An 8,015-nucleotide genomic window follows, 5' to 3' on the forward strand; every position below is an offset into this window, starting at 1 on the left:
GTCTCAGCAAATAGTTTTTTTTCCACAAGGAATCGTGATGTCTTTCTATGGGATCGCGGGTCTCTTTATTAGTTCCTATTTGTGGTGCACGATTTTTTGGAATGTAGGTAGTGGTTATGATCGATTCGATAGAAAAGAGGGAATAGTATGTATTTTTCGTTGGGGTTTTCCTGGAAAAAATCGTCGCATCTTTCTACGATTCCTTATGAAAGATATTCAGTCCATCAGAATAGAAGTTAAAGAGGGTATTTATGCTCGGCGTGTCCTTTATATGGAAATCAGAGGCCAGGGGGCCGTTCCCTTGACTCGTACTGATGAGAATTTGACTCCACGAGAAATTGAGCAAAAAGCTGCTGAATTGGCCTATTTTTTGCGTGTACCGATTGAAGTCTTTTGAAATGAATTGCAGAATAAATGCTTTCTCGGCAGGAGGAAAAAACTCAAGACAAGAAGCCTCTTTTTTCTATAGCAGAACTAAACTGAAGTTTCTTAAGAATGCCCACTCGAACCAAAGAAGACGTATACGGAAGAGTCATAACATAAAACAAAACTGTTTTTTTTTTTTTGTCCACAAAAATTGTTTTTTATGCGTCTGTAAATGTAAAACCACTCAACTTAATTCAGTAACAAAACAAGCAAGAAATCGAAATAATGGATTCATCTCATATATCAAAGTATTTCGAAATATTTAACTTTTTATTTTCAATATTTGGAGTTGATACGTTAGATACAGATAGATTATATCTTGTAAATTTTCTCTACTTTCCTTTTGTCAATCAGCCCCTCCCCTTTTATCCTTTCTTTTGTGCTCCTTAAGAACTAAACAAGTAGATTTCTTTCTTATAACATAATGATAAATGTAATGATAACTTTTCTGTCTTTTTTTGTCACTCATTTTTGATCATCATAATATTTTTCATAATTTTTTTTTTTTCAATTATTCCCGGACTCTAGACTATATACAGTCTAGATAACCCGCGAAAATTTTTCGACATATTTGATTGATATCTTGATATAGACAGGGAGCTCCTTCGTCTCAAAATCTGAATAGAATAATCTTTATTATTTGAAGCGGTTCTTTCGGGCAGTTATCGAAAGAGGGCAATTGCTTCGAATTTGATCAATTGAGATATCTGGAAACAATAATATATATATATATTTCATTCGAACATTCGAATTCAAAGTGGATTCTTATTTTCTATTTCTGTACTCTTTTTAGATTCAAGGACTAAGCACTGAATCAAAAAAAAAAAAAACAGAGAATAGATTCATGGGCCCCTACCTTATAATTTATCTTATAATTTATAATATAATGAAAGTCATGCTTGATAGAAAGATTAGATCACATAAAGTCAACGAATGAGGTGGGTTCATTAACAATTCACAGATGAAAAAATGGCAAAAAAGAAAGCATTCACTCCCCTTCTATATTTTGCATCTATAGTATTTTTGCCCTGGTGGATCTCTCTCTCATTTAATAAAAGTCTGAAATCTTGGATTACTAATTGGTGGAATACTAGGCAATCCGAAACTTTTTTGAATGATATTCAAGAAAAAAGTATTCTAGAACAATTCATAGAAGTAGAGGAACTCCTCCTGTTGGACGAAATGATAAAAGAATACCCGGAAACACATCTACAAAAACTTCGTATAGGAATCCACAAAGAAACGATCCAATTGATCAAGATGCACAATGAGGATCGTATCCATACGATTTTGCACTTCTCGACAAATCTAATCTGTTTCGTTATTCTAAGTGGTTATTCTATTTTGGGTAATGAAGAACTTGTTATTCTTAACTCTTGGGTTCAAGAATTCCTATATAATTTAAGCGACACAATAAAAGCTTTTTCTATTCTTTTATTAACTGAGTTCTGTGTCGGATTCCATTCGCACCACGGTTGGGAACTAATGATTGGCTATATCTACAAAGGATTTTGGATTTGCTCATAATGATCAAATTATATCTGTTCTTGCTTGTACCCTTCCAGTCATTCTAGATACAATTTTTAAATATTCGATCTTTCGTTATTTAAATCATGTATCGCCGTCACTTGTAGTTATTTATCATTCACTGACTGACTGAAAAATGATTCACGGATTCAATTAGAATCTTTCTTACTTTGTATATAAGCAAAGAATGCAAAGTCGTACTTACTTTACTCTTTCTACCCATCAGGGGAATACAATTCCTCCTCTATTTCAGTAAATTTTTTTTTTTTTCAGTAAAAGTAAATAGCAGAATCGTGGATAGGGAACTATACTAGTGACCTACCTAATTTTATTGTAGAAATTTTCGGGATCAATGATTGTACCATGCAAACTAGAAATACTTTTTCTTGGATAAAGGAGGAGATTACTCGATCCATTTCCGTATCGCTCATGATCTATATAATAACCGGGGCATCCATTTCAAATGCATATCCCATTTTTGCGCAGCAGGGGTATGAAAATCCACGAGAAGCAACTGGGCGTATTGTATGTGCCAATTGCCATTTAGCTAATAAACCCGTGGATATTGAGGTTCCACAAGCGGTACTTCCTGATACTGTATTTGAAGCGGTTGTTAGAATTCCTTATGATATGCAACTGAAACAAGTTCTTGCTAATGGTAAGAAAGGGGCTTTGAATGTGGGTGCTGTTCTTATTTTACCGGAGGGGTTTGAGTTAGCCCCACCTGATCGTATTTCGCCCGAGATGAAAGAAAAGATAGGCAATCTGTCTTTTCAGAACTACCGCCCCACTCAGAAAAATATTCTTGTGATAGGTCCTGTTCCTGGTCAAAAATATAGTGAAATCACCTTTCCTATTCTTTCCCCAGACCCTGCTAGTAATAAGGATGTTCATTTCTTAAAATATCCCATATACGTAGGCGGAAATAGGGGAAGGGGTCAGATTTATCCCGACGGGAACAAAAGTAACAATACAATTTATAATGCTACGGCAACAGGTATAGTAAGCAAAATCATACGAAAAGAAAAAGGGGGGTACGAAATAACCATAACGGATGCATTGGATGGACATCAAGTGGTTGATATTATCCCCCCAGGACCAGAACTTCTTGTTTCAGAGGGTGAATCTATCAAACTTGATCAACCATTAACAAGTAATCCTAATGTGGGTGGATTTGGTCAGGGGGATGCAGAAATAGTACTTCAAGATCCACTACGTGTCCAAGGCCTTTTGTTCTTCTTGGCATCTATTGTTTTTGCACAAATCTTTTTGGTTCTTAAAAAGAAACAATTTGAAAAGGTTCAAGTGTCCGAAATGAATTTCTAGATCCGTGGATTTATCAACATCAAATTTGTAAAAAAGAACAAATTCTTCCTGGCAATTAGGTTAGGTATGATGAAAAAAGTATGAAAAGTCTTTTGCTTGTTTATATTCTTTCTCTAGGAATTACTTTTACCGCATTCAAAATCTGTATATTGTGAAGAAGACTATTTGTCTTTACCCCTTCTTTTCTTTTTTCAATCTAAATGGGAGGGGTGTAATTATATCCCTATTGTCAGATTGAAATGTCACAGAATGGGTTTTGTTTTCTAAATTCAATTTGATTAGATACTAAACATAAGATAAGTAAGCGGAGAATAGAAAGGAAGGATAAATGAGGGGAACAAATAATTACAGGGAGTATTCTTCGTCTTCCTAGCCTTCGGCACAAGAAAAGGATGTGTAAAATTCCTTTTCTTGTGTCGAAATAATAACAATTCCGGATCCCATTCGTCAAAGATTTCTATTCTTAGTTTATATTTTTCCAGATTTTTCAGAACCCTTTATTTTTTTAGATTTACTTATAATAGATAATAGATTATAATAGATAATAGAATAAGTAATAAAGTAATCGAATAAGTAATAAGGATAATATAATAAGTATAAAATAAGTATAAATAAGTATAAAATAAGTATAAGTATAAATAAGTATAATATAATATAATAAGTAATGGACAACCAAAAAAAAGAGAAGGAATCCTTTTTTTTATAAATATAAAATAGAAGCAAGGCGATGAACTTATAAAAAAATTTCAAACTTTGATGAAATACTAAAATAAATAGAGTAAGGTTAGACTAGTCTAGAAAGGGTTTGCTTGATATCTGGTCGACAGAAAAAAAAAAGAAATATTAAAATTAAATATTAAAATATTAAAATTAAATATTAAAAAAAATTAAATATTAAAATTAAATATATATTGTGATTGTGTCATCCAGGAAAAGGAAATTGAGTGATTCCTTTTTTTCTTCTAACCTTGAAAGTATCGATAGATACTATCGAAGAACAGATGCTATGAATCAATTAATCGAGTTCATTTTTCAAAAACATCATCGGAAAAAAGTGATCTATTTGTTGTCATTTATATTTATACGAACAAAATATTATGATCATTAAGAATTCAACGGGACCCCTCCTCGCGAATCAGACAAAGAAAGAGGAGGCGGGCCCCGTTGAGTTCTTACACTTTCATGCCTATAACTTAGTTCATCCCATTATTACATATTACAGGGACGAACCCAATCCAGAATATGAACCATAAAAGAAAATACCTATTAAACCGATCACAGGAATACCAGTTACCGTACCTATTATCCAAAGAGGAATCCTTCCAGTAGTATCGGCCATTTATCCCGCTTCCCTCCACATTTCATCAAGTGGTCATGCTAAAGACATAAACAGTCATAGATAATTATGAGATGCAATCCTTCCGAATGGGATAAGAGAATTCCTACTATTATTTAGTATTCTACTACTCTTTTTTTCTTAATTGAAGAAATAATTGGAAAATAAAACAGCAAGTACAAAAATGAGTAATAACCCCCAGTAGAGACTGGTACGATTCAATTCAACATTTTGTTCGTTCGGGTTTGATTGTGTCATAGCTCTATAATTAATTCGGATTAGGTTTATCGTTGGATGAACTGCATTGCTGATATTGACCCCAAAAAAGAAACGGTAGGTACAGCTAGTCCGTGAACAGCCAACCATCGCACTGTAAAAATTGGATAGGTTCGATCTATGGTCATTGGGTCCTCCTAAAAAGATCTACTAAATTCATCGAGTTGTTCCAAAGAATCAAAACGGCCGGTTATTAATGGAATTCCTTGTCGGCTCTCTGTAAAATACTCGTTTGGACGAGGGCTTCCAAACACATCATAAGCTAAACCTGTGCTGACGAATAACCAACCCGCAATGAATAGGGAAGGTATAGTAATACTATGAATGATCCAGTATCGAATACTGGTAATAATATCAGCAAAAGAACGTTCTCCTGTGCTTCCAGACATGCTGAGCTCCGCATATTCTTGTAGGGGATCGATTCCGTAAAAGATGAGATCAGTAAACGGAAATTCACTGAAATTCAATCTTTGTGAGATCGTCAATATTGTACCAAAGGTATTTTTAGAGTATACCGAATCAGTATAGCTATCCTTCTTCTGACACAGCAACGCAATTTCAAACAGTATATCGACATGAAGTGCTAGATAATTTCTTTCTTCTTCTTGCTTGTCGATGTATAACCACGTATCATGCGATAGAAAATTCCTCAAATTCCTGGAATATAATATAGGGGATTCTATTATTGGTTTGGGGCTAGAAACGGAAGATCAGGTAACCCGTGAATCCAACAAGTTTATAATAATTCATGAAGGAAATTATCATATTTCCGCAAGTCAATTAGATGCGAAATCTAAAAATTGACTTTTTTTCGTAATTGCATAAGAGGTTTTGTTTTTTGTTGTAAGCCCTCCTTTTTTTATTTTAAGGAATTGCTTAGTCGTCTAGTAACAAGTAAGAGTAGTCGATAGTATTAGATATAGATAAAAAAAAGAGCAAGGAATAAAAAAAAAATTCTACTAATCAATATTTGTGAGGCGGCCTTTCTTGTATTCTTGTATTAGATCCAAAGGTTTTTTCTTGACCTAACTACAAAGATGATGAATCTATTTCTTTTTCTTTTCTACTCTTGTCCTGCCGCTCTATTTTTGTGAATACCGTTTAGAATGATTGATGAATCAAAAAATTTCAATTGAACTTATTCTTTCAATTGGTATTTTTGCTTATCCCCGTCTCTTTTAAAAATTGAAACTTAGGTAAGTGCTTTATAAACATATGTATAAAAAGAACATATTTCATTTAGCTCCTTCATGCCTACTCTAACTAGTTATTTCGGTTTTTTACTAGCGGCTTTAACTATAACCTCAGCTCTATTTATTGGTCTGAGTAAGATACGACTTATTTGAAAATTAATTGAATGAACGAACAATTAATAAAAACAAAGTTTTCTGTCCTATTCCATATATTCTATAGTTCCTTACCGTGTTAATTATCAATTATTAGTTATTGATATTCATGGGCAATAGAGATTAATATTTAGGGATAGATATTACCTTTCTTTTTCTCCTTTCAAATAAATTGAAATGATTGAAGTTTTTCTATTTGGAATCGTCTTAGGTCTAATTCCTATTACTTTGGCTGGATTATTCGTAACCGCATATTTACAATACATACGTGGTGATCAGTTGGACCTTTGATTAATTAACATCTCTTTTTTTGACTGACCCCTTTAATTTTAATTTAATTAATTTAATTCAAGGAGGTCAAATTCGAATTGCTGTTCAATTTTTTTTTTTTTTTTTTTTTTTTCAGTTCGGTGTAATTTTCGACTTAACAAGAGCGGAATCACGCTCTGTAGGATTTGAACCTACGACATTGGGTTTTGGAGACCCACGTTCTACCGAACTGAACTAAGAGCGCTTTCTTATCATAATAAATAAGACTGTAAAAAAGAGGATTCTTTTATTTTATAACCCCAATACATCGTGCACACCTATACTATCATATATCATATATAATATGAGAAAATGATAGATTATGTATGCTTAATTTTAATCAATCTAAAACTAAAATGGCTCCCTCCTTACTGCTCAAAGGAGAAGTAATAGGTAGGGATGACAGGATTTGAACCCGTGACATTTTGTACCCAAAACAAACGCGCTACCAAGCTGCGCTACATCCCTTTCAATTGGCCTACGATGTTATTGTAGAGAATCCCTGTCTTGTTTTCCACACCCTTATTTCATCTATTGATATACAAAAATTATCTTTCCATTTCCTCTTTTTGGTCTCATATCATATAACAACCATATAATGAATAATAAATGAATCTTTTTGGCGGGAATTCTCAGGCAGAAAGGGACCTATTTTGCTGTTTTAAGAAAAGGAAAATCTTATCTATCGAATCATTGTACATTTAAATTTTAATTTTGAATTAGGAATTCCGGGTACAAATATACAAATACAAGTGGTCTTTAACCACACATACATGTGATTATATATGTATTACCATAATGTATGTAATACGATAAAGAAGGAGGATTTTAAATGCGAGATCTAAAAACATATCTTTCCGTAGCACCGGTACTAAGTACTCTCTGGTTCGGTTCTTTAGCGGGTTTATTGATAGAGATCAATCGTTTCTTCCCGGATGCGTTAACATTCCCTTTTTTTTAATTCTAGTTATTGTCGCGGGACGGGGTGAAAAAGATTAGATCGATATACAATCAAATATCTGTGACTAATCTCTCGCCCCCCCTTGACTTTAGTTGTTTTTAGAATTATAATTATATAAGAAATGAATTCTAATTATATAAGAAATAATTCTATTTAGTTTTTTTAGAATTCTAATTATATAAGAATTATATAAAATAAATAAGGAAGGTAGAACGAAAAAAGTGGATTGAACCTCAACAAAACTTGGGTTCAAGCTCCAATTAAATTACTAGTAGAGCGAAAAGAGAAATGTGGCTGGAACAACAGTATCCTACAAGATACTTAAAGAAAATACCGTACTGTGATTCTAAATCGAGTTAGAAATCATTGTATTACTTATTTACTATTAGTATAATACATATTGATTTACTATATTGATTGCAATTGATTGCAACGAAATCTTTCAGGATTTGGTTTTGAGTTAGCAACTTTTATTTATTTATTTTCATTCCTTTCTTCTTCACTTTTG

Source organism: Durio zibethinus, unplaced genomic scaffold (assembly GCF_047325235.1).
Source record: "Durio zibethinus cultivar Kanyao isolate XHJ-2024 unplaced genomic scaffold, ASM4732523v1 HiC_scaffold_3, whole genome shotgun sequence".
NCBI classification, from domain to species: Eukaryota; Viridiplantae; Streptophyta; class Magnoliopsida; order Malvales; family Malvaceae; genus Durio; species Durio zibethinus.